Source organism: Odocoileus virginianus, chromosome 19 (genome assembly GCF_023699985.2).
Source record: "Odocoileus virginianus isolate 20LAN1187 ecotype Illinois chromosome 19, Ovbor_1.2, whole genome shotgun sequence".
Taxonomy (NCBI): domain Eukaryota; kingdom Metazoa; phylum Chordata; class Mammalia; order Artiodactyla; family Cervidae; genus Odocoileus; species Odocoileus virginianus.
The window spans coordinates 5230810-5253307 of NC_069692.1; the positions used below are offsets into that span (position 1 = coordinate 5230810).

Sequence of the window (22498 nt, forward strand, 5' to 3'; positions counted from 1 at the left end):
AGCACCAGAGTTTGTCCATTGTCACACTAATAACATGCTGAAATACATATTCTCACATATGACTCCTGAATAGCAGAAATTTCTCCAGACAGTGCTTCTCAGACTTTAATGTGCATATAAATCATTTGAGCATCTAGTTAAAATGCAGGTTCTGATTCAGCAGGTCTGAGACTGGGTCTGATAGTTTATATTGTTAACAAGTTCCCTGGATATGCTATAGGATGCACTGTTCAGCATGAGAGTCACTAGCTATATGTGGTTATTTAAATTTAATTAAAATCATATAAATAAAAGATGTAGATCCTCACCTGCACTTACCACATTTCAAGTACTCAGTAGTTATTGGACAGCACAGAGGACATTTCCATCATCTCATAAATCTGGACTATTAAATAGCACTTCTCTGGAGTCTTGTCTGATTACTCAAAGTGTTGTCTAAGGACCAGGAGACAGCTCTTTAGAAACACAGAATCTCAGGCTCCATCTGATGAATCCCAACCTGCATTTTAGCAACATTCCTGATTTATCTGTTTCCCTCTTGAAGTTGCAGAAGCACTGTTTTAGAGTGTTTTAGACCTAGAAGTGGAATTGAGGATTGAAGGGCATGCATGTCTACAACTTCACCCAGCAGGCGCAACTACTGAACCCACACGCCCCAACTACTGAAGCCTTCACACCTTAGAGCCCGTGCTCCGCAACAAGAGATACCACCACAGTGAGAAACCCATGCACCGCAACTAGAGAATAGCCCCTACTCACCAGGACTAGAGAAACACTCACACAGCAACAAAGGCCCAGCATAGCCAAAAACTTTTTTTTTAATTAGTTTTTTAAAAAAACAATTCTTTACTTAGTCTAAATACTACTCATTTGTTTATTATATACACTGCATTTATCTTCTTCCAGTCTATGGCTTCTCTTTCACTTTGCTTACAGTGTCATGTGATATACCTAAGTTTTTAATGTGATCAGTATCATCAGTCTCCATTCAGGTTACAGTGGCAGGACAATCTTCAGGTACCACAGGACAACTAGTTTGAAGTATTCTCTTTCAATGTAAATTATTTCTCCCTTCATCTTAACTCAACTAGGAGTAAGGATTCTAATGATCCTATCTTCCACCAATGAAATCTTATCTTTATACGCAAGCTTGGGGCTTCTATAAGCAAGTAGTCTGACAACTGAATAAAACTGACGGAATCACCTGATCCGTCTTCCACTCACAGCCATAAGTATTGGCTATACTTTGAAACAGAGATTCTAGATCTACTGGAGCTTTTCTATAAGGAGAAAGAGAGGGACTTCATTTATTATAGCTAATTTGATCCACAAATGTTTGTTTTATATTATTTTTTCCCCCTAGATAAGCCAAAATGGAAAAATGTGCTAAGGCAGAAGGAGTTGGGGCTTCCCTGGTGGCCCAGTGGTTGAGAATCCACTTTGCAATGCAGAGGACACCAGTTCAATCCCTGGTCTGGGAAGATTCCACATGCTTCAGAGCAACTAAGCCCCTATGCCACAACTACTGACCCCTCACTCTAGAGCCCTCAAGATGCAACTACTGAAGCCCATGCACCGAGAGCCCAAGCTCTGCAATAAGAGAAGCCACCGCAATGAGAAGCTCTGGCATCACAACTAGAGAGTAGCCCCTAATCTCTAAAAACTAGAGAAAGTCCAAGCAGAACAATGAAGACCAAGGACAGCCAAAAATAATTTTTTTAAATAAAGAAATAATTTTTTAAAAATGAGTTCGCTGCCCTCTATTCATTAAATAATGCAATCCATTAGGGGAAAAAATCAATAAGTATAAGTAGTAAACAAGCAGAAGTAACACAATTTAGATATAATTTTTTTAATTCTGAAACATGTATATGGAAAAGTTACTATTATAAAGGGCAAAATATGTTCACTATAAAGGGATTCCTCCTATTATTTATAATGACCTACTTATTATATTTAGAAAAATATCAGATGTCTGGATCAACACTGGGACATCTTTCTATATTTCTAAATATCATTTGCTTATTCTACAAAATATATAAATATTTTATTTATATATAAATAAATAAAATTATTCTATAAAATTGAAAAGGGTGGCTTAAAACTCAATATTCAGAAAACTAAGATCATGGCATCCAGTTCCATCACTTTATGGCAAATAGATGGGGAAGAGAGACTTTATTTTTTGGGCCCCAAAATCACTGCAGATGGTGAATGCAGAAATGAAATTAAAAGAAGCTTGCTCCTTGGAAGAAAAGCTATGACCAACCTAGAGAGCATATTAAAAAGCAGAGACATTACTTTGGCAATAAAGGTCCGTCTAGTCAAAGCTACGGTTTTTCCAGTAGTCATGTATGGATGTGAGAGTTGGACTATAAAGAAAGCCAAAGAATTGATGCTTTTGAACTGTGGTGTTGGAGAAGTCTCTTGAGAGTCCCTTGGATTGCAAGGAGATCAAACCAATCAATCAATCCTAAAAGAAATCAGTCCTGAATATTTATTAGGAGGACTGATGCTGAAGCTGAAATTCCAATACTCTGGCAACATGATGCAAAGAACTGACTCACTGGAAAAGGCCCTGATGCTGGAAAGACTGAAGGCAGGAGAAGAAGGGGACAACAGAGGATGAGATGGTTGGATGGCACCACCAATGCAATATGGACATGAGTTTGAGCAAGCTCCAGAAGGTGGTGATGGACAGGGAAGCCTGGCGTGCTGCAGTCCATGGGGTTGCAAAGAGTCAGACATGACTGAGTGACTGAACTGAACTGAACTAATTCTATAAAATCAGCTCCAATTGCAACAATAGTATTCATTTATTTCATCCTTCCATTCATTTATTAAAAATATTAATTATTTTAAGTCATAAGCTAGATTTATAAAGCTATGATGACAAATCAAAACAGAAAGTATGTTCTCCAGAGTCTTTTAAAAATATTCATCAAGCACTCACTGAACAGTAGGCATAGTGCTAAACTTTCTACATTCACTATCTTATTTTGTCTTCTCAAAAACTCAGCAATAACTCATTAAATGTTTATTGAACACTCACTCTGTTCCAAAGACTATTCAAAGCACTGAGGAGTCAGTGGTGGAAAAGGTTCCTGCTCTCATGGAACTTTAGAAAAAGAAGATACACCACAAATACTTTTTCAAAGTATATAGTACTATATACACATATAGTATAAATGGTCTTAAAAAATATTACAGAGTTAATGGGATAAAGAGTGCAATCTCAGACTTGGAGAGACTAACCTACCCTAGTCACATGGCCAGAGAGCAGCACAGTTTTGAATTCCATTCCATGCCAACTACTTCATCATCTCTTTATATTTTAGGGTTTACTTGCTTCTACATCTCATTTAGCACTGGACAGGATAAGGCAAAGAGGAGAAGGTGCAAAGAGTCCTCCCCAGTGTGGCTCAGACATCAGATCCACAGAGAAGCAACTTAGACTATATCACCATCTTTGCCTCTACACCTCATATCTCCTCCCTACTATTCAAACAAATGTGCCTCACTCTGAGCCCAGTTCTTCAAAATTTTGGGTGCTGGTAAGGCAGCAAGATAATAATGATGTCCAGATCATAACAGAAGTTATGAAGGACAGTGTGATACCACAAAACTATGCATAACTGCCAACAGGAGAAATTAATTAAGAAGAATCCTAAGTGTTAGTCACTCAGTTATGTCCAACTCTTTGCAACTGTGGCCCACCAGGCTTCTCTGTCCATGAAATTCTCCAGGCAAGAATACTGAAGTAGGTAGCCATTCCCTTCTCCAGGGGCTATTCCCAGCACTGGCATTGAACCTGGGTCTCCTGCACTGCAAGCAGATTCTATACCAACTGAGCCAGCAGGGAAGCCCATCTTTAGAGTCTAAACATGAAGACTCCATTAATTTTCTTTGAAGACTCAAATTTTCTTTGGGATACTGAAGAAAATAGCATATTTGAAATGGATATTTTATCTGACAGACATTTAATATTTTAGGTGATTTTTTTCAAAATAACTATCATTAACTAGGTAGTTCATAGTATACATCATGGCTTCACATAATAGAAGAAATACAGTAGTTCTTTTACACATAAATATGTAAAATAAATATTATAAAACAGAGACTATAAAAAGTAAAGCTTGTAAGTATCAAAATGAAAGTCTTTTTGAACACAGTAGCCTTCACACCAAAATTCTTGTTTTGAAATTCCATTCCTCACTATAAAGAATTCAGTGAAGGAGAAACTGACCAAAAGTATAGAGTAGGAAATGTACAAGATGAGTCTGGACATTTTGTCATAACAGATAGAAAATAAATGATCAAAGACTCTGAAAACAGGGACTACTAATCCAAAGAGCTTGGAAACCAACCCAAAGAGAGGCATCTATCAGTCAAATATAGAACAATGTAAGCATCAATAAAGATACTTACTGTAGTAGACTAAGAGACATCATGCATTGTGCTTTGTCACTCAATCATCTCTGACTCTTTGTGACCCCATGGACTGTGCAGCACTCCAGGCATCTCTGTCCATGGGATTCTCCAGGCAAGAATACTGGAGTGTGTAGCCATTCCCTTCTCCAGGGGATCTTGCCAACCCAGGGATCAAACCCAGGCCTTATTGCAGGCATATTCTTTATCATTATGACAAAGGAAGCTGGTGAAGGTAAAAACAAAATAACATTGGCATGACTTGGTAACTGGGTGATGGTACATAGATATATACTATGATATTCTATCTACTTTGATATATGTCTTAAATCTTCCAAAATAAAAAGTTAAAACAAAAGAACTCCATGTTTACCTTAAAAGTACTTCCAAAATTTCTGAAGAAAAATCTACAGTAAAAAATGCTTGAAAGCAGAAAAAAAAATAGCATGAATGACAAGAATTCTGGTTACGATGTTCTAAGACATAAACCAGAGTTAAATATTTAAATAATCAGAGAGTCAAGGTTATTTAAAACACCAAGATAAGCAGATGCAGACTGAACTATTCAGACACTGAGCAGAATTCAAAATAATCAAAACTATATTTTAAAATATTTTTTCTGAAAATTCAGAATTTGTAAATCACTTTGTTACCTAATGGTTTAATGGCAGACTCCAACAAAACTAACACTCTAGTATAATGAGTGCTAAATAAAATTACAAAGAAGATGAAGTTTGTCTTCAGTTCTATCTACCACTTCTACTGCCTTCCATTCACCCTTTAAAGACATCCAGGATCTTCTTCCTCTTTCTCTTCTTTTAAAAATTAATTAATTTATTTTAATTGGAGGCTAATTACTTTACAATATTGTAGTGGTTTTTGCCATACACTGACATGAATCAGCCGTGGATGTACATGTGCACCTCATCCTGAACCCTCTCCCCCCTCCCTCCCCATCCCATCGCTCAGGGTTGTCCCAGTGCCCTGTTTCATGCACTATAAAAACCTTCGAGAGAAGGATGTAATAAGCACGTTCACACCAAAATGTAAATGACTCAAATGATTTACCACTGACTCCTGAGTGCCTATCTCACTCTTACACTTAGGTAGATAAGGAAGCATATCTCTTACATTCATAAGAACCACAATAGTGATTATCACTAAAGACATAAGACAGTAGATTCACCTGAAAAAAGAAAATCAGGGAAAAAATTGGGAAAATTTTATTTTACTATAAATTCACCTTTCTTACACAATGTATAATGCGTATTTTAACGATTACATATTAAACAACACTGTGACAGAAGAGGCAGTTTTAATAAGAATATATTACAACTCACTTTTTATATAGCAAACAACATAATTTAAGAAAAAACTTGATGTAATAACTTCGATTTTGAAGAGCTGACACTTCTTCAAGCCCCCAAGTAAAATCTAAATTAAAGCATTTAATATTTTCCGAAGCTAAGCTTTCAGTAAATCAGTCAGTGAAAGGTGAATACAACTTACTGATAAATGTACTGTATCTTTCTTCACTCTTTTATTGGTACTTTATTGATAAAAGGGAATCAAATGTGATAACCTGGTTGTACTATGCATACTCTTCCTATACAATCCAGTAATGCACTACTTGATATTTACCCAAGGAGCTGAAAACTTAAGTCTACACTAAAACCCGTGCAGAGATGTTTACAGTTACTTTTCCGTAATTGCCCAAACTTGAAAGCAACCAAAATGTCCTTCAGTTGGTGAATGGAAAGATAAAGTGTGGTATATTCAGACAGAGGAATATAACTCAGCAGTAAAATAAAATGAGCTATCAAGCCAAAAAAAAGAAAGAAATCTAAATGGGTATTACTAAGTGAAAGAAGCCAATCTGAATAGGTTTTATATGATCTCAACTTATATGATATTCTGGAAAAAGCAAATGTATGGAGACAGGAAGAAGGTCAGCAATTGAGGGGAGGGAGAGAAGAACAGGCAGAACAAGAGGATCTTACCAGTTGCTTTATTTTTTAAATGAAATACATGTATACATATGAAATGAAATAAATGTAATATTTCGGAAAGTATTATTAACCACTGGTACTGGAGTTCCATTTAGAAAACTGTCTTCATTTAGGAAAATGCTCTGATAAACTTCCATGCGTGTGGAAGGTGAGGCCTTGAAGAGTGAGGTGTAGAATGAGACTGCAGTACCAGGAGAGAATATTATCTCCAACTACCTTCATAAACTTTTCATTTTTTAATCCTGATGAAAACATCTGTATAACTACCAGCAAAGCCATGTAAAAATTACGTACATTCGAATGTTATAAAAGATGATCTGAGTCTTTCAGCACCAGTGTCCCACTCATAGTGGGCGCTCAATAAAGGCTGAATTCGGATTTCCCTGGTGGCACAGGGGTAAGAACCCACCTGCTAATGCAGGGAACACGGTTCCATTCCTGGTCTGGGAAGATATCACATGCCGCGGAGCAACAAAGCCTGAGCACCACAACTACTGAAGCCTGCATGCTCTAGGGCCCTTGAGCAACAACTAATGAGCACCTGCGTCACAACTACTGAAGCCCACACACCTAGAGCCTATGCTCCACAACAGAGAAGCCACAGCAATGAGAAGCCCGTGCACCACAACTAGAGACTAGCTCCTGCTCTCTGCAACCAGAGAAAGCCCATGTGCAATAATGAAGACCCGGCACAGCCAAAAATACTCAGGTCTCCTGCATTGTAAGGCAGATTCTTTACCGTCTAACCCATCAGGGAAGTCCCCAAAATAATTAATAAATATAAATTGGCAGCGTGTTGTCGTTGTTGTTATTCAGTCGCTAAGTTGTGTCTGACTCTTTGCAATCCCATGAACTGCAGCACACCAGGTTTCCCTGTCCTTCGCCATCTCCTGGAGTTTGCTCAAACTCATGTCCATTGAGTTGCTATCTAACCATCTCATCTTCTGCTGCCCCCTTTTCCTCTTGACCTCGATCTTTCCCAGCATCAGGGTCTTTTTCAAAGAGTCAGCTCTTCGCATCAGGTGGTCAAAGTATTGGAGCTTCAGCTTCAGCATCAGTCCTTCCAAAGAATATTCAGGGTTGATTTCCTTTAGGATTGTTTGGTTTGATCTTGCTATTCAAGGGACTCTCAAGAGTCTTCTCCAGCACCACAGTTCAAAAGCATCAAATCAATTCTCACATCCATACATGACTACTGAAAAACAATAGCTTCGACTATACAGACCTTTGTCAGCAAAGTGATATTTCTGCCTTTTAATATGCTGTCTAGGTTTGTCATAGTTTTTCTTTCAAGGAGCAAGCATCTTTTAATTTCATGGCTACAGTCACTGACTACAGTGATTTTGAAGCCCAAGAGAATAAAATCTGTCACGGTTTCTACTTTTTCCCCATCTATTTGCCATGAAGTGATGGGACCAGATGCCATGATCTTAAGTTTTTGAATGTTGAGCTTTAAGCCAACTTTAGCAGTGTGTACATGTCAAAAATTTTTTTCTAATAAATATTTAATTCATGAATAAATTAATTACTGAAAGAACACATAATTTCATTTTCCTTGTTTTTGGTTTTTGTTAGTCTAGAAGTGAAATTTATATATGTATTGCTTTATACTTTTTGTGCAAGGCTTTTCTGAAGACACAAACATCACACTATTTTACCAAGTGTTTGATGGAGTGGGAAGCCTGTCAATCTAAATTAGAGAGAATATCTGGACTAATGGAAATCTTATGGCATGAAACCTTTTGAAGAGTTAATGGACTTTTGTTTCAGGAAGGAAAATAAGCACTTGTCAACTTAGATCAAGCATTTCAAGAGTAATGTTCATAGAATATTGGGTGAGGAAAAAAGAAAGGAAACAATAGAACAGAATAGTTCTTACAAAAACTATTTCCCTACAATAAGAAATAAACACAATAAATTAGACTCTAAAGTAAGTTAGAGGTGTGCATAAGATGCATGCAATGCAATTTTAGTCCTCAACACTGTCTCTTTGCTTAATAAAATAAGCTTGATTATTGAAAGTATTGACCCTTTTGATTTTTAAATATTGTGTTCAGAGAGAGATCATGCTATAGAAGTACCAAAATATGAAGGCATAGGATAAAAGGTAAATGAGGAATCTGAGATGTAAGTAGGGTAGGTGGCTTGGCCAATTTCACAGAGCTTATCAGAAGCAGAGCCAGAAGAAAGAATGCAACAGAACCAAGAATTCCACTATTTTTTTCCTAGGATCCAAATAATCCAAATAATGTAACACTAGCAGGTCAGCTTTTAGACTTAACCTCAGGAATCTCATGATTTTAGAGATAAGAATTTTAGTTTGGGACTTACCTGGCAGTCCAACAGTTGAGACTACACACTTCCACCGCAGGGGGCACAGGTTCAATCCCTGGTTGGGGAACTAAGATTCCACATGCCTCACAGCGTGGCCAAAATGTGAAAAAAAAAAAAAAAAAGATTTTACTTTGTTCAACAAAAAAGTCTCCGGCATAATACTGCCTTAAATTTCTTCAATAGGAAATAGAGCCTTTAATTAACAAAGAAGAAAAGATTAAAAGGCTAGAGTGAACACACTAGTGTGTGTTCTCACATGCAAATGAAAAATGAAATCTCTTAATAGAGATAAATGACTAGAAATGTACTAGAAGCTGTGTACATGAAGAGTAAGAGTGAGTTCTCTGAAGGAGGAAAGCTTGTTAAAAGGTGACAATAAAGTGACTTCTCAGTTTTGCCCTGCACTAAAATCTGTATTCCTATAAAAATATATGTGAATCAAAATATATTATGATCATTCCTGTATATTTTTATAGGAGTCAAAATATACTATGATCTAATTTGAAAGGCCTACAACACCACTGCTGAAACATTGTGTTTGCTGAACACTAATGAATGAGACTTGAACTAATGAATGAACTTGTCTGACTCTTTCAGACGCCATGGACTGCAGCCCACCAGGTTCCTCCATCCATGGGATTTTCCTGGCAAGAGTACTGGAGTGGGTTGCCATTTCCTTCTCCAGGGGATCTTACCAACCCAGGGATCTAACCCGGGTCTCCCCACATTGTAGGCAAACTCTTTACCATCTGAGCCACCACAGAAGTCCTAAAAATCTGTATAAAATACTGATTAGAAGCTTAAACTTGAGAGTGAGAATTTCACACAAATAATACCTAGATATATGACCAAGGCCAGTCATTTTCTGAGCCTCAGTCTTCTCACTGTTAAAGTGAGGACATCAATATCTATTTTAAATGATTGTATGGGGATGAAAAGAGTTGGTACATGGAAAGAATCTGGCACAATGTCTGGCATATAATAAACAATTAATACATGTTTGTCATTAATATCAATTCACATACCTCTTAAGCACATTGTCTTGTTAGGAATAAATATATTCAAGTCTCATTCATTAGTGTTCAGCAACAACTATGTTTCAACAGTGGTATTGTAGACCTTTCAAATTAGATCATAGTATATTTTGATTCCTATAAAAATATAGTCCCTCAAAGTAAACCTGGACTCCCCTGATGATCTCAGATGGTAAAGAAACCACCTGACAATGCAGAAGACACAAGGGACATGGGTTAAATCCCTGGATTGGGAAGATCCTCTAGAGAAGGAAATGGCAAGCCATTCCAATAGGGGTCGCAAAGAGTAGGACACAGCTGAGCAACTAACACATAGAAAGTAAGGCTGCGTTATTCTTCTTAAAAATCTGTGTCAGTATCCCTGGAGAAGGAAATGGCAACCCACTGTAGTATTCTTTCCTGGGAAATCCCACGGACAGAGGAGCGTGGTGGGCTACTCTCCATGGGGTTGCAAAGAATCAGACATGATTGAGAAATTAAGCAGGCATGCGGGGTAGCCTTAACCAGGGTCAATCCAGCTGCAATTAGAGCAACACAGAGGCCTTCGGGGGAGACTTGACTTGAAAGATCCTTTCAATATTTCAACTCCCTTTTAAGAGAAAAATCAAAATACCTTAAAGGCTTAAAGCATTTTGATGAATTTAGATTCTGGGCTTCTAAACTATCAGATTGGAAACTTAGGCCTCAAAGTTATGCCGAAGCATTGTCAGTCTGTTAGCACACTAGTGCTTCCCTGGTGGCTCAGTGGTAAAGAGTTCACCTGCAATGCAGGAAACTTGGGTGCGATCCCTGAGTTGAGAAGAGCCCCTGGAGAAGGAAATGGCAACCCGATCCAGTATTCCTGCCTAGGAAATCCCATGGAGAGAGGAGCCAAGTGGGCTACAGTCCATGGGGTCACAGAAGAGCTGGGCACAACTTAGTGACTCGACACCAACAACAAGTACACTAGGCACTATAAGTAGACAACAAATAACAAAGCAGTCAACATCCATTCATCACTCAGCCTGTGCCAGAAACTTACATGTATCCACTCACTCAAGCTTCCCAACAGCCTGATGTGGTGGGTACTTTAACGGAGACTTAGAAAAGTAATTTACCCAAGGTCACATGCCTAGCAGGTAATGCTATTGAGAGCAGTCTGATTAGAGAATAAATACTCTTAACACTACCATTTGGGCTCAGAAATGTACAAGCTATATCCGGGAAACTGAGTCGCTACACAAGAGAAATTCTTACATGAGGTACTAAGGAACAACAGAAGACAGGACATATTCTAAGAGGCAGAAGAACCAGGCACAATAAGTTTGATCAAGTAATAAAGTCTTAGTTTGCCAAATTTTCACACATTCTGCATAGGTGTCATTCAATCTGCCCCAGCCTAGCTATCTGCAATCATGTTTGTGGCCTTTGACAAAGAAGACTTTGGCGAAAGCTGAACAGTCATTTTATAAAATCTAGTAAAATTTAGTACTGCTAAGGATACCTCTAATGGAGAGTAACACTAAAAGCAAATGGATGAGGGCATTTTCCTTGGCTTCTCTGTCCCTTCCCTTCCCCCAACCCCGACCTACATATAAAAGTAGTATATTAAGTATAGCCAGGCTTCTTGGGAACTAGAAACTGGAAAATCCAGAGCATAGATCCTGGGACTTCCCTGGCAGTCCAGTGGTTGAGACTCTGTGCTTTCACTGCAGGGAGTGCAGGTTCAATCCCTGGTTGGCGAACTAGGATCCCACATGTGGCACAAAGCAGCTGAAAAATAATAATAAAAAGAGCATAGATCCTTTGTGCTGTCTCTCAGGAACTGCCTAGCCACTAATTTTTTTTTCCTGCCATGGCTGAGTACACTGATTTTGATATCTATTATAAAATTGAGCTTGAGCCTCAATTCTAACCCCAATTCTAACCCTTACAATCTACAAGACCATAGACAAACAGTTTAACCTCTTGAAGCTTCCATTCTTTTATTTATAAAGTGGAATAATAATTAGTACCTACTTCAAATGTAATGATATGTTACCCTGTAGACAGAATAAGGATGTACTCATTGTACCAGCAAAGCAGGGTTGTCAAGATGAAATTATAAAACATTTTAATGGGTATGAAAAAGCATCAAAATAGTCACTAAAGAAGTAATTTTTACAACTAATTGTTATTATTTGAAATTATACTTGGTATGTGCTCGCACTAGGGAAGTGATGACAAAGCACCATGATCTTTTCAGTGCTTATTGCAATTGTAAGTCTCAATATGGGCTGTGTTTTATAAGCATGGATATGAGGGTCAAAAGAGACAGAATGTGCTTAAAGTGATGTGTGCCCAGAGTGAGCTCTCAGTTAATGCTGTTATCATAACTTGCATACTAGCTTCCACTCATACCGCCTGCAGCCTCATAACTTTGACTTGTAAAGCCATTTCTAACCCTTCCTCTACAAAACCTTTCAACTCAAGTCCACCATAACTGAACACAACATTCTATGTCTTTTAGTTCAAATTCTCAAGGGGAAAAAAAAAAAAGAATGGATTGGACCCAAGCAACTGTACGCTGAAGTGGAGGTTGGTGGAGCTGAGTTGAATTATAGCTATAGACCTAAGCCTCTTCCTTTTTTCCTTTCAACACAGGATATAATTATAGTCTGAGAAGTCAGTTTTTGCTAGTTTCTGCTGTGGTTAGGAAGCAACTCTCAAATCGTGTTGTTTTCAAGAATCTCTGGCTAACATCACATCATAAACTGGCTGCAGAATGACTGTGGTTCTGTCCCACACATATTTCTAGGAGCCAAGCAGAAGGAACAGCCCCATCCATGATGAATAGTTCTTGTGAAAAAGGGAAAAGAACAGTGGTAGAACAATTGATAGCAAGTAACGGTTCTCCTTAGATAATATATATCTACGACTCATGTTCACATTAGCCAAAGAAGAGCGCAGGGGCAAGCCAGAGCTAAGAAAGCTAATCCTCCCATAGGAAAAGCTGTGAATAGTTGAGGAAAATAATACAACCTAGCAATATAGAGGATTCGAGTCTTTTAAAATATTAGCTATGAAAATCATGTGAAAACAGTAATATTTAAGTACAAAACTTACTAAGTAACATACATTTTGGGGAACTACCACTTTAAAATGTTACACCAAGTTCTCTCAAGCCACTGGACAATCTGAAGAAGTTTCTAGTCAGCATGATGGGATAGAAACTCATGTTTTTCACACATAAAGCAGTTAATATCAAAGTGTTTCAGAGATAAAAAAGCTATAAACATGCATGATGTTAAATTTTAATAGACTGTACATTTCTTTCCATACTTAATGCATACATAGCTCCTTAAGAGAGCCATTTTTAATTTTTTTAATAAATGAAAAAATTTCATAAACTATTTCCTGCAGCATTAGCTTTAAGCACTTGAAGCTTATTAGGATTTTTGGCTTCATTAAAATGTGAATTTAGGAGATTACTATGGTTAAATTAGTTTTAAATACTATGGGGAGCATCAATACTTAGGTGTCATAAAAACTTAGTAATCACATGTCATATGCTTCCAGACAGTCCAAGGATACTGTAGATGGTATTACTATATAATGAAACTATTCTTTTCCAAATTGACCATAATACAGTAAGCCAAAAACGCACTATTTAGGTATCCACAATTAGCAGCTAAGGGCATGATTGCATATTTCATGCTATATGAACAAACATGCTGACTGTAAATTTAAACTTTCAAGGAAGAGTTCAATCACTGTCTTCTCCATAGAAATCAAAGTTGTTCATTCCTCTCCCTACTCTGTCTGTCTCCGACTTGTACAGTCGGCTGCTCCTTGGGGCAAGGGGCCGTCATGGCTCTAGCTTCCAAGAGACCTACAGCTAATCCAGGGTAGGAGTCACACAAAGTAGTGATTGAAGTTTTTCAGAGACAAATCAGTATTTTTATCCTACTTCAGTCAAGTATTTATTTGATAATGAAAGTAAAAGAAACTATCTCTCTGAGAAGTCATATTGCTTTATTTTCTACATATCTTTATTCTTAAGTTAAAGCCAATGATGTAAGATATGAAAAGATTATTTTATGCTAAAATTTTATGACAAGCATTAACTTTTTTGAGTATTATGTATCTTCCTTAAAGGCAAGGCAGTTTTATCTATCAGGCACTGTAACTACAGTACTTAAGGCCTAAGTTTGTGTGAGTGTGTGTGTGCTCAGCTGCATCCAACTCTTTGTGACCCCATGCACTGTAGCTCACCAGGCTCCTTTGTCCATTGCATTCTCCAGGCAAGAAGGCTGGAATGGGCTGCCATTTCTTCCTCCAGGGGATCTTTCCAACCCAGGGATTGAACCCACATCTCCTGAGTCTCCCGCATTGCAAGCAGATTATTTTACCACTGAACCATTGGGGAAGCCCCAGGCCTAAGTTTACTTAACAAAAAACTTTTTTTTAAACTTTCTTACCCCAAACTTTCTTTTCTCAGCCCTTTCAAATACACACACACACACACACACACACACACACATACACACACAGCCAATTTTGAAAACAAAAAATCCAATTATCTAAAGCAAAAGTGTAATAATTATAATCAGGGATTTTTTTCTTAAGGTCAGAATCATCTAATACATACTGTGGCCTTAAAAATGTCACTAGTATACAACAAAAGAAAGTTTAATTTTAATAAATATAAATTTCTTGGTAAATCTTCCAAGCATAAAATACTGCAAAATGCAATCTAAGTCACCTAATGAATCAACTACTAAATAGGCTGACAGCTACATTCAAGTTAAAAGCCAGAGAACATCTCCCCAAACCTATGGCTTTGCTTTTGGATAGCTCATCTAAACTCTCTCTCCTATCAGAAATAAAACAGCTGAACCCATCCTCTATTTCTAGTTTGTGACTGTGAAGCCATGACTTCTGCATTAACAAGTCTAGTCTTCAGTTCTCTGTAGCATGGTGGGTAAGGGGTAGCATGGAAATGACAGTAGAGAAGTGGGATTGCTAGATCAAATAAAAGGTCTATTTTTTAATATTTTGAGCAACTCCTCTAATAGTTAGACGCATCTACAGTCCCAACAACAGTGCATTCTAATTTTAATATACAGTATGTTTAGAAGATAAATGAGTTCTGAGTATGTACTATACAACATGACTATAGCTTTTAAAAACATATAGTTATGTTAAATATGACCTCTTCCCATTATCATTTAACAATCTGTATTCAACTTTATTAATTTTTCCTTTATCATCTGATTTGTATACATTACTTTCCCCCTGAATTCCCCCCTAATTTGCCTCATATCTAACCTCCTTTCTATGATAGAAGAGAAAAACAAGGTAACTTTTTTTTTCTTAAAATCCTATCTTTTCTAACCATCAAATGTTATGTCTGGTTTCTCTAGCACAGTGTGTTAAATTTGTTTCTGGTGCTTTGAATATTAAAGACATTAGTTCCTTTTCATGAAATGACATCTTAATAAAACCATTTTCTTTCAAACTTGCAACATATTATTTCCTTCCTGGGAGTGACTGCCCATCATCTTTAAAGTAACCATATTATTCAAATATTGTTTACTTTGGTAAATTAAATGTCTTTAAATTAAACTCTGTTTTTTGTTTTATACACTGGAAAGTGATTCCTGTGCTTTCATTAAACAAGGATAGATGGGCATTTCAATATACAGTAGTGGATTTCTAAAGTCTATGTTTTATACAAAAAAAGTTAAATTTCCTTTGAAAACTGAGACTAGGAGGAGTAGTTAACTTTTCCTAAGAAAAATTAATACTTTATTACCAGCTTAGACTTTGAAGATCACTGTGTATCAGGCTCTTGTATGGTCTCCCTTAGCACACAAGCTCAAAATGTTAGTTTTCCTATAAAAGTTATAAATATTTTTATTAAAAATTTATGAATGCTGAAAATATAATTGTATGAACATTGACCATTATGTTGAAGAGCCTTCTAATACATACAAAGTACGACAGAAAGTTGAACTGCAAAGAAGTTTCCTGACTTGTATCCCAGAGAAACGACACCCCATAAGTAAAATGTCCATCTCCTGAACCTGGTGATGTGAATGTTTGCCCTTCCATGTCTTTTCTCCCAGAACAATAAGAATAATGCTATTCTCCATCTACAAAGAAAATGCAGCACATAACTTAGTTTTTCCTAACTGATGATAGGCCTTCTCATTTGCCCATCCCTGAGCTGTCTAATGTGGTAGCCATTATACAACTGTGGCTTTTGAACACTTTCAGTCAGGCTAGTCTAAATCAAAATATGCTGTCAGTGTTAAATACACACTGATTTCAAAAATCAGCATGAATAACAGATTCAAAGGATACTGATTACATGTTAAAATGTTAATGCTGGATATATTAGGTTAGGTAATTATTAAAAATTAATTTCACTTGGGTTCTTTTTAAACCTTTTTTAATGTGACTACTAGAAAATTTAAGATTATGTTTGTGGCTTACACTGTATCTCTATTGAACAGTACTGGCCTGGTCTCTCTCCCCTGGATTCTAAATGGTACATAATTATAGGTATAAAAAATGTGACTAAAAGTTAGGGGTATCACATGTTACAATGACAGAAAATAAAATGAACAGGCCAACAAAAGGACTAAATATATGATGTCAAAATCTATAACTGGCTGCTGACTAGACATACCATGGCGATTATTTCCCAATATATACAAATATCGAATCATGACACTGTATACCTGAAACTAATATAATGTTATATGACACCTACAACTTAATTTAAAAATCTATAACTAAAAGAATTAATCATTTATACTTCTAAGGAATCTGAGAAGTACCAATCGGTAAGAAGAGCAGCAAGAAGTCAGTCCTGCCAACTCAGATCCTATTGGTCTGATCATTTGGGAGAATCCTGGTACCTGCAGTGCCTGTAGGCTCACATGCTTATATCAATACATGTAAAGGATGATGATGACAATAACTGTCATTTACTGAACACTTGATTTACGTCAGTCACATAAATAAATATTTCTCATGTACTCTTTATACTAATCCTAAAGGTATATTAGAGGGTAAACTAACTGATGAAACAAATATCCTCCAAGTGTCAGCGACTTACCAAAATAAATGTTATTTCTTGCTTACATCTCATGGGGTGGCAAAGGAGTGGCAGCAAGCTCTGTTCCAAGCTTCTTCTGTCTTCAAGTTCTTGTTTCTCTTTGGTCTCTAGGGTCCTTCCCAATCAGCGGATGAAGAAAATGTACAAAGAGCACACTTGGGGGATTGCTATAGGTCAAGCAGGAAGTGGTGCATTTTATTTCCAACCAGCATTCCATTGCAAGAATTCAGGCCTGGACACATCAGCCTGCAAGAGAGGCTGAAAGTATTTATTGTGCTCAAGAATAAAAGTAAAACATTAGCAGTCCCTGCAGCAGGTACATGTTATTATCTGTTTTACAGATGAGGAAACTCAGTCTCAGAAAGATTTAAATAAATTCCATAAAGTCACAGATCTAGGAAAATTCAACCACAGGTCTGTAGGACTACAAAGCCCATGCTCTTTCTAGGTAACACTACAGAACTCACTGGGAACTGTTAGCATCTCAGTATACTTACTTCAGTGGGAGGATTAAGCAAATGGCCAGGAGCTGACAGAGGACTGAACTGTCTATCCTCTCTTACCATTACAAGAGGGCAAGGTTGAGAAAATCTGTTTAGACAGTCAAGATTTCACTTTGCATCACTAAAGAATACATCTATATGACAAGAATCTTCAACAAACAAAAAACATAGAACCAATGAGGTGGATTATTTTATTAACAAAATACCATAGCCAAATACATAAATACCTGTGATATTTCATAATGATTATAGTCTGACAGGATGAGTATGAGAAGATCAAAGAATATTCATATTTTGAAGGCTAGAATAATCTCCTATTTATCCAGAATCCAAAACCACTCAGAACACCTGAATAATCAGATTTATTTTGCAGTGCTATTGAATAATGATTCTTGCTCGCATTTGTGAGCCTAAGCCACCCCCAAGATTTTGAAGTTTCTTCTGAATTATCAAAGAGAGATTTTATTATATTGCATGCATGCTAAGTCACTTCAGTCATGTCCGACTCTTCGATACTCTATGAACTGTAGTCTATCAGGCTCCTCTGTCCATGGGATTCTCCAGGCAAGACTACTGGAGTAGGTTGCCATGCCCTCCTCCAAGGGATTTTCCCAACCCAGGGATAGAACCCATGTCTACTGTGTCTCCTGCATTGCAGGCGGATTCTTTACCACTGAGCCACCAGGGAAGCCCTTTATTATATTAATCTTATCATTATTATAAAATAATTCATTTGAGGTTGATAATTCATGTAGACTACTTGTAGTAAATCATCCACATTGTTCAAATATTCAGAAACGTTCCATTCCTTCCTATTTCTGAATGAACAAAAACTGACTACATTTAGGGGAAAGACTGAACATGAAGTGATTAAGAGGAAAGGGGATTATTTTCTTCATAGGCAGATGACTAGTGAGCTGGCTATGAAGTGCAGATAAAATTGCAAAGTATATACAGATATCAGTACAATTTGGCTATAAATGAGATAGAAATCAAAACACATCAAAAGATTACAGACAAAAAGTGTTAGAACTACATAAGAAACCATGAGGTTCAAAGATTTGAAACTTGAAGTTTATAGGAAAGATCATATTGGGATCTAAATTAATCATACAAATGATCAAATTTCTTTTAGTGGCCATTGAATTATGCAACTGGTTTGGGTGGGGAAGTCTAGAAGCAAACAGATAGGAAAGTTATCTAAAAGGATGGCAACTGTGATAGTGAAAAAAAGAGCCAATGATGTTAGTCATTTGCTATTTTGTTTCTCTATTTCTGTATTCATCACATCTTAGGATCACTTCTATACCATGTTAGTCAGTACTCCTGACTGTACTAAATCTTACGGACATGTGTCTAAGATAATATGTTTTCTTTTTCAGTTCGTTTGTCATTCTCAGAAGGTTACTTATCTAACCTTCACCCTCCTTGGGACAATCTTTCACTGTTCTCATAACATACTATATTTTCTAAGCTTAAAGTGATTTTACCATGCTTCTACAAGTCTGGAGCAAAAAAAGAAAAAAGATTACATGTCTTAACTCTGTACTTATGCGGACATGACTTGAGTTAAAACTTTCTTTCTGGGTGAATGGCGTTTTCAGATAAGCAATTTTCCCCTGTGCTTTGTTTAGCACCATGTAAGTTTTATTCCATCAGAGTTTTATTCTATTCCCTACTACCTTACTCAAGAGGTTATCCTCAAAGCCAAAGCTGTCTCAGCTCGAAAAGTGATGCAGGACTATACAAGACCACTGGAAGTTGCGTATTTAATACTATGTGTCAAGCAGCATGCAGCACACTTTCAGATATCCCCATCGTCATCCTGTGACTCCAGTCATCTGATCTGTCAACTGGAACCTTATCTTCTCTTTGAAAAAGGCTCTCATGAGAAATTCCAAAGCTGTACAAGTCTTCTCTGAATTCTCCTCTATTAATATCAGTCAAAAGTTTTAGTTTTAGGATAACATAAAACTCAGCCAACCTACTTATGCATTAAAAAAGGCAAGAGAGATCTTATGATAAGGACACAGGAATATTTTATAGAGCTCCAGGGTGTGAATGAAGCCAGGTCTAAGAAAAATTCTATAAACATAAATTGGAACTTCATTTGGATTCTTAATCTCATCTCTGTTCCTCTCTCTCTTCTTTCCTTTTCTCTATCCACTGACACATTGACATTTTCTGCTTCTCTACTAGAAACTACATATGAAAAATGGCAAATCTGTCTCTCTCAAGTACATATATGTCATGGTTCACCATCTGAGTGGCTGAATATATGTAAATATAGATTTCTATGAATAAAAAAGAAAACGTCTAACCAGCCCAGCGTGAAACAAGTGCCTATTCTGGGTTTAATCAAATACAAAGTCAAGAGGTGTGCTATTCAAGATGTTTGCTAGAGGCTCAGCATTGACTCTAGAGAACTAGGTCACTGTGAGCTGAACTTGCCTATTCTGGGTCTTATCAAGTTGTACAAAGAACAAAGTCAAGAGATCTGTTACTCAGGATGGTTGCTAGAGACTTAGCATTGACTCTATAGGAGAACTAGGTCATTGTGAGCTGAACTAATATACATACTCTATCATCCTCATTCATTTCCCCAGGTCTGACTGAAAATCTTTATCAGCTTTGGTTTATCCTTCTCTTTTATTTACTATATAGTTCTTTTGCCATGAACTATTCCATTCTTCTTTCAAAATTACTCCTTTATCTATCTCAGCTCCATTCCTACTGACTTTATCATTTTCCGAATGACAGTTCAAAAAAAGGATATTTATTGTCAATTTGGGGCTTCCCTGATAGCTCATTTGGTAAAGAATCTGCTGGCAATGCAGGAGACCCCGGTTCAATTCTTGGGTAGGGAAGATCTCCTGGAGAAGGGATATGCTACCCACTCTAATATTCTTAGCCTTCCCTTGTAGCTCAGCTGGTAAAGAATCTGCCTGCAATCCAGGAGACCTGGGTTCAATCCCTGGGTTGGGAAAATCCCCTGGAGAAGGGAAAGGCCACCCACTCCAGTATTCTGGCCTGAAAAATTCCATGGACTGTATTGTAAAATTTGCACTTTTACTAAGATAACTTTTTTTCCCCTCATTTTATAGACTACTGATATTTCTGCTCTACTGGCTTGTGTTATGGACCGTATTGTGTCCCCTCACCACCCAAATTCATAGGTTGAACAGCCAACCCCCAATATTATTGTATTTAGAGATACAGACTTTAAAGAGGAGACTGAGGTTAAATGAGGTTAGAGCTCTAATCCAATACTTGCTCATATGCGTCAGACTCTTTGTGACCCCATAGACTGTAGCCCGTTAGGCTTCTCTGTCCATGAATTCTCCAGGCAAGAATACTGGAGTGGGTTGCCATTCCCTTCTCCAGGGGATTTCAGAAATGGAGATCTTATAAAAAGAGAAATATCAGGGATCCTTGTGCACATAAGAAAGGTCATGTGAGGTCACAGTGAGAAGGTTGTCTGCAAAACAAAAAGGCACCAAGCCTTCATCTTGGACTTCTCAGCCTCCAGAGAAAAGAAATTTCTAAGCCACCCGCTCCATGGGATTTTATTATGACAGTTATGAATGATCCAAGGTTTACCTCTGTGAAATTATTCATTTTTCTTTCATTTTTTTCTGGTAAGAGCTCACTAAACATTAAGACTATTAGCTTTTTATACAAATATTTTTTCCCAATTTACCCCTCACCTATTTTGTTTCACATACTGACATTATTTTAGTGTAATCAAATTTTTCAGACCTTTCCTTATGGTTCCTGCATTTGAAATCATGCCTAGAAAGTCCTTCTCATTCCTATATTTATATTTACCCTTTCTCTCTTCTATTTTATGTCTCATCTGAATTTTATTTTTAGTGCATGTTAAGATACAGATCAATACTTCTTTCACATAGCCAACGAATTATCCCTATACCACTTACTCATTTTCCAAGTTATTTGAAAGTTACTTTTGGCATACCCTAAATATTTATATGCACTTAAAACTCCTATTGCTTTTTACCTATGATGTACATTCATTCAGTGGTTCACCTTGAAGGTTATATTTTTCCACATTTATCATTAAACGAAAAGAATTCTCCGCAAGATTCACGAAACATTATTTTTGGTGACAAATTATTTTTAAAAATACAGTGGAAAGGTTTTTAAAATTAAAATACTAACATATAATTGCTTCTATCTAACAACAAACATCGAAATAAATATACACAAAACTATCCATGAACCAATGAAGAGGATGTGGGTACTGTCTGATTTAGTTGAATCATCTTACTCATCAAAAATAAAAGAAAAATGATAGAGAAGAAACTACCTGAGGATTGTCGGTTGGCTTTTTCAGGCTCCTTTCAAGAGAACAGTTGTCCTTTCTTAAATTAAAAAAAAAAAAAAGTTATCAAAAAAAAAATCTTTTTCCTCTGGGACAGGAGGGCTATTTTTATACATCATTACTTATTGTTGGAAGAAAATCTACTAATGTGGGTCACTGGGTTAAAGATTGTGATATTTTTTCAAGCAAAGGGTAAAGATAAGAACTAAGCAGTGTAAGGCTCTGCCATGTCCTTGTTGAATGTGCTTTGATACCACTTGAGTTTCTCTTGTCCTTATTCAAGGCCAGAACCATTCCAGGAATTTGAGAAAATTCGAGACATTTGAAAAGCACGCCAAAGCTTTAGCTATTATCATTATCCATTATTTTCTGCTTTCTATATGGCAATTACTTTATGATCACACTGCAAATGTGGAATGTATTATCAACACGGCTTTAGAGGTGATGAAACTGAGATTCGAGGAATCATAAACTTCCAAGATCAAACTGGTAAGTTCAATCCAACACAAATCTCTGGCGCTCTACGGTGCCGTGGGGTCCACTGCGCAAGTGGACTAGCAGAGTCAGACAAAAGTAAAGACAAAGTTGGGACAATCGCAGAGCCGCAGCAGATGAGGATAAAATGAGCCATTCCGGCCTCTGAGGAAACCAGAGGTACGCACGGCGCGTCGCCGGCCGAGGCAGACGGACGGCGTGGAAAGGGGAGCTCACTGAGAAGGTGGCCGCATAAAAACCTCCCTCAGGTTTTCCAAGACCACAAG

General features: G+C 37.1%; 1 long non-coding RNA gene across 1 annotated transcript in view; it reads right to left on the minus strand.

Annotated features, from left to right (window-relative positions):
• LOC110140799 (uncharacterized) overlaps positions 1–22492 on the minus strand; it is a 223597-nt gene extending 201105 nt beyond the window's left edge. The window contains exons 1-3 of the long non-coding RNA XR_002314856.2: positions 21723–22492; positions 16893–17138; positions 8769–11557 (exon numbers count right to left, since the gene is read on the minus strand). This is a non-coding gene — a long non-coding RNA (uncharacterized lncRNA). The remainder of the gene's footprint in view (positions 1–8768; positions 11558–16892; positions 17139–21722) is intronic.
• Between the last annotated feature and the right edge of the window lie 6 nt (positions 22493–22498).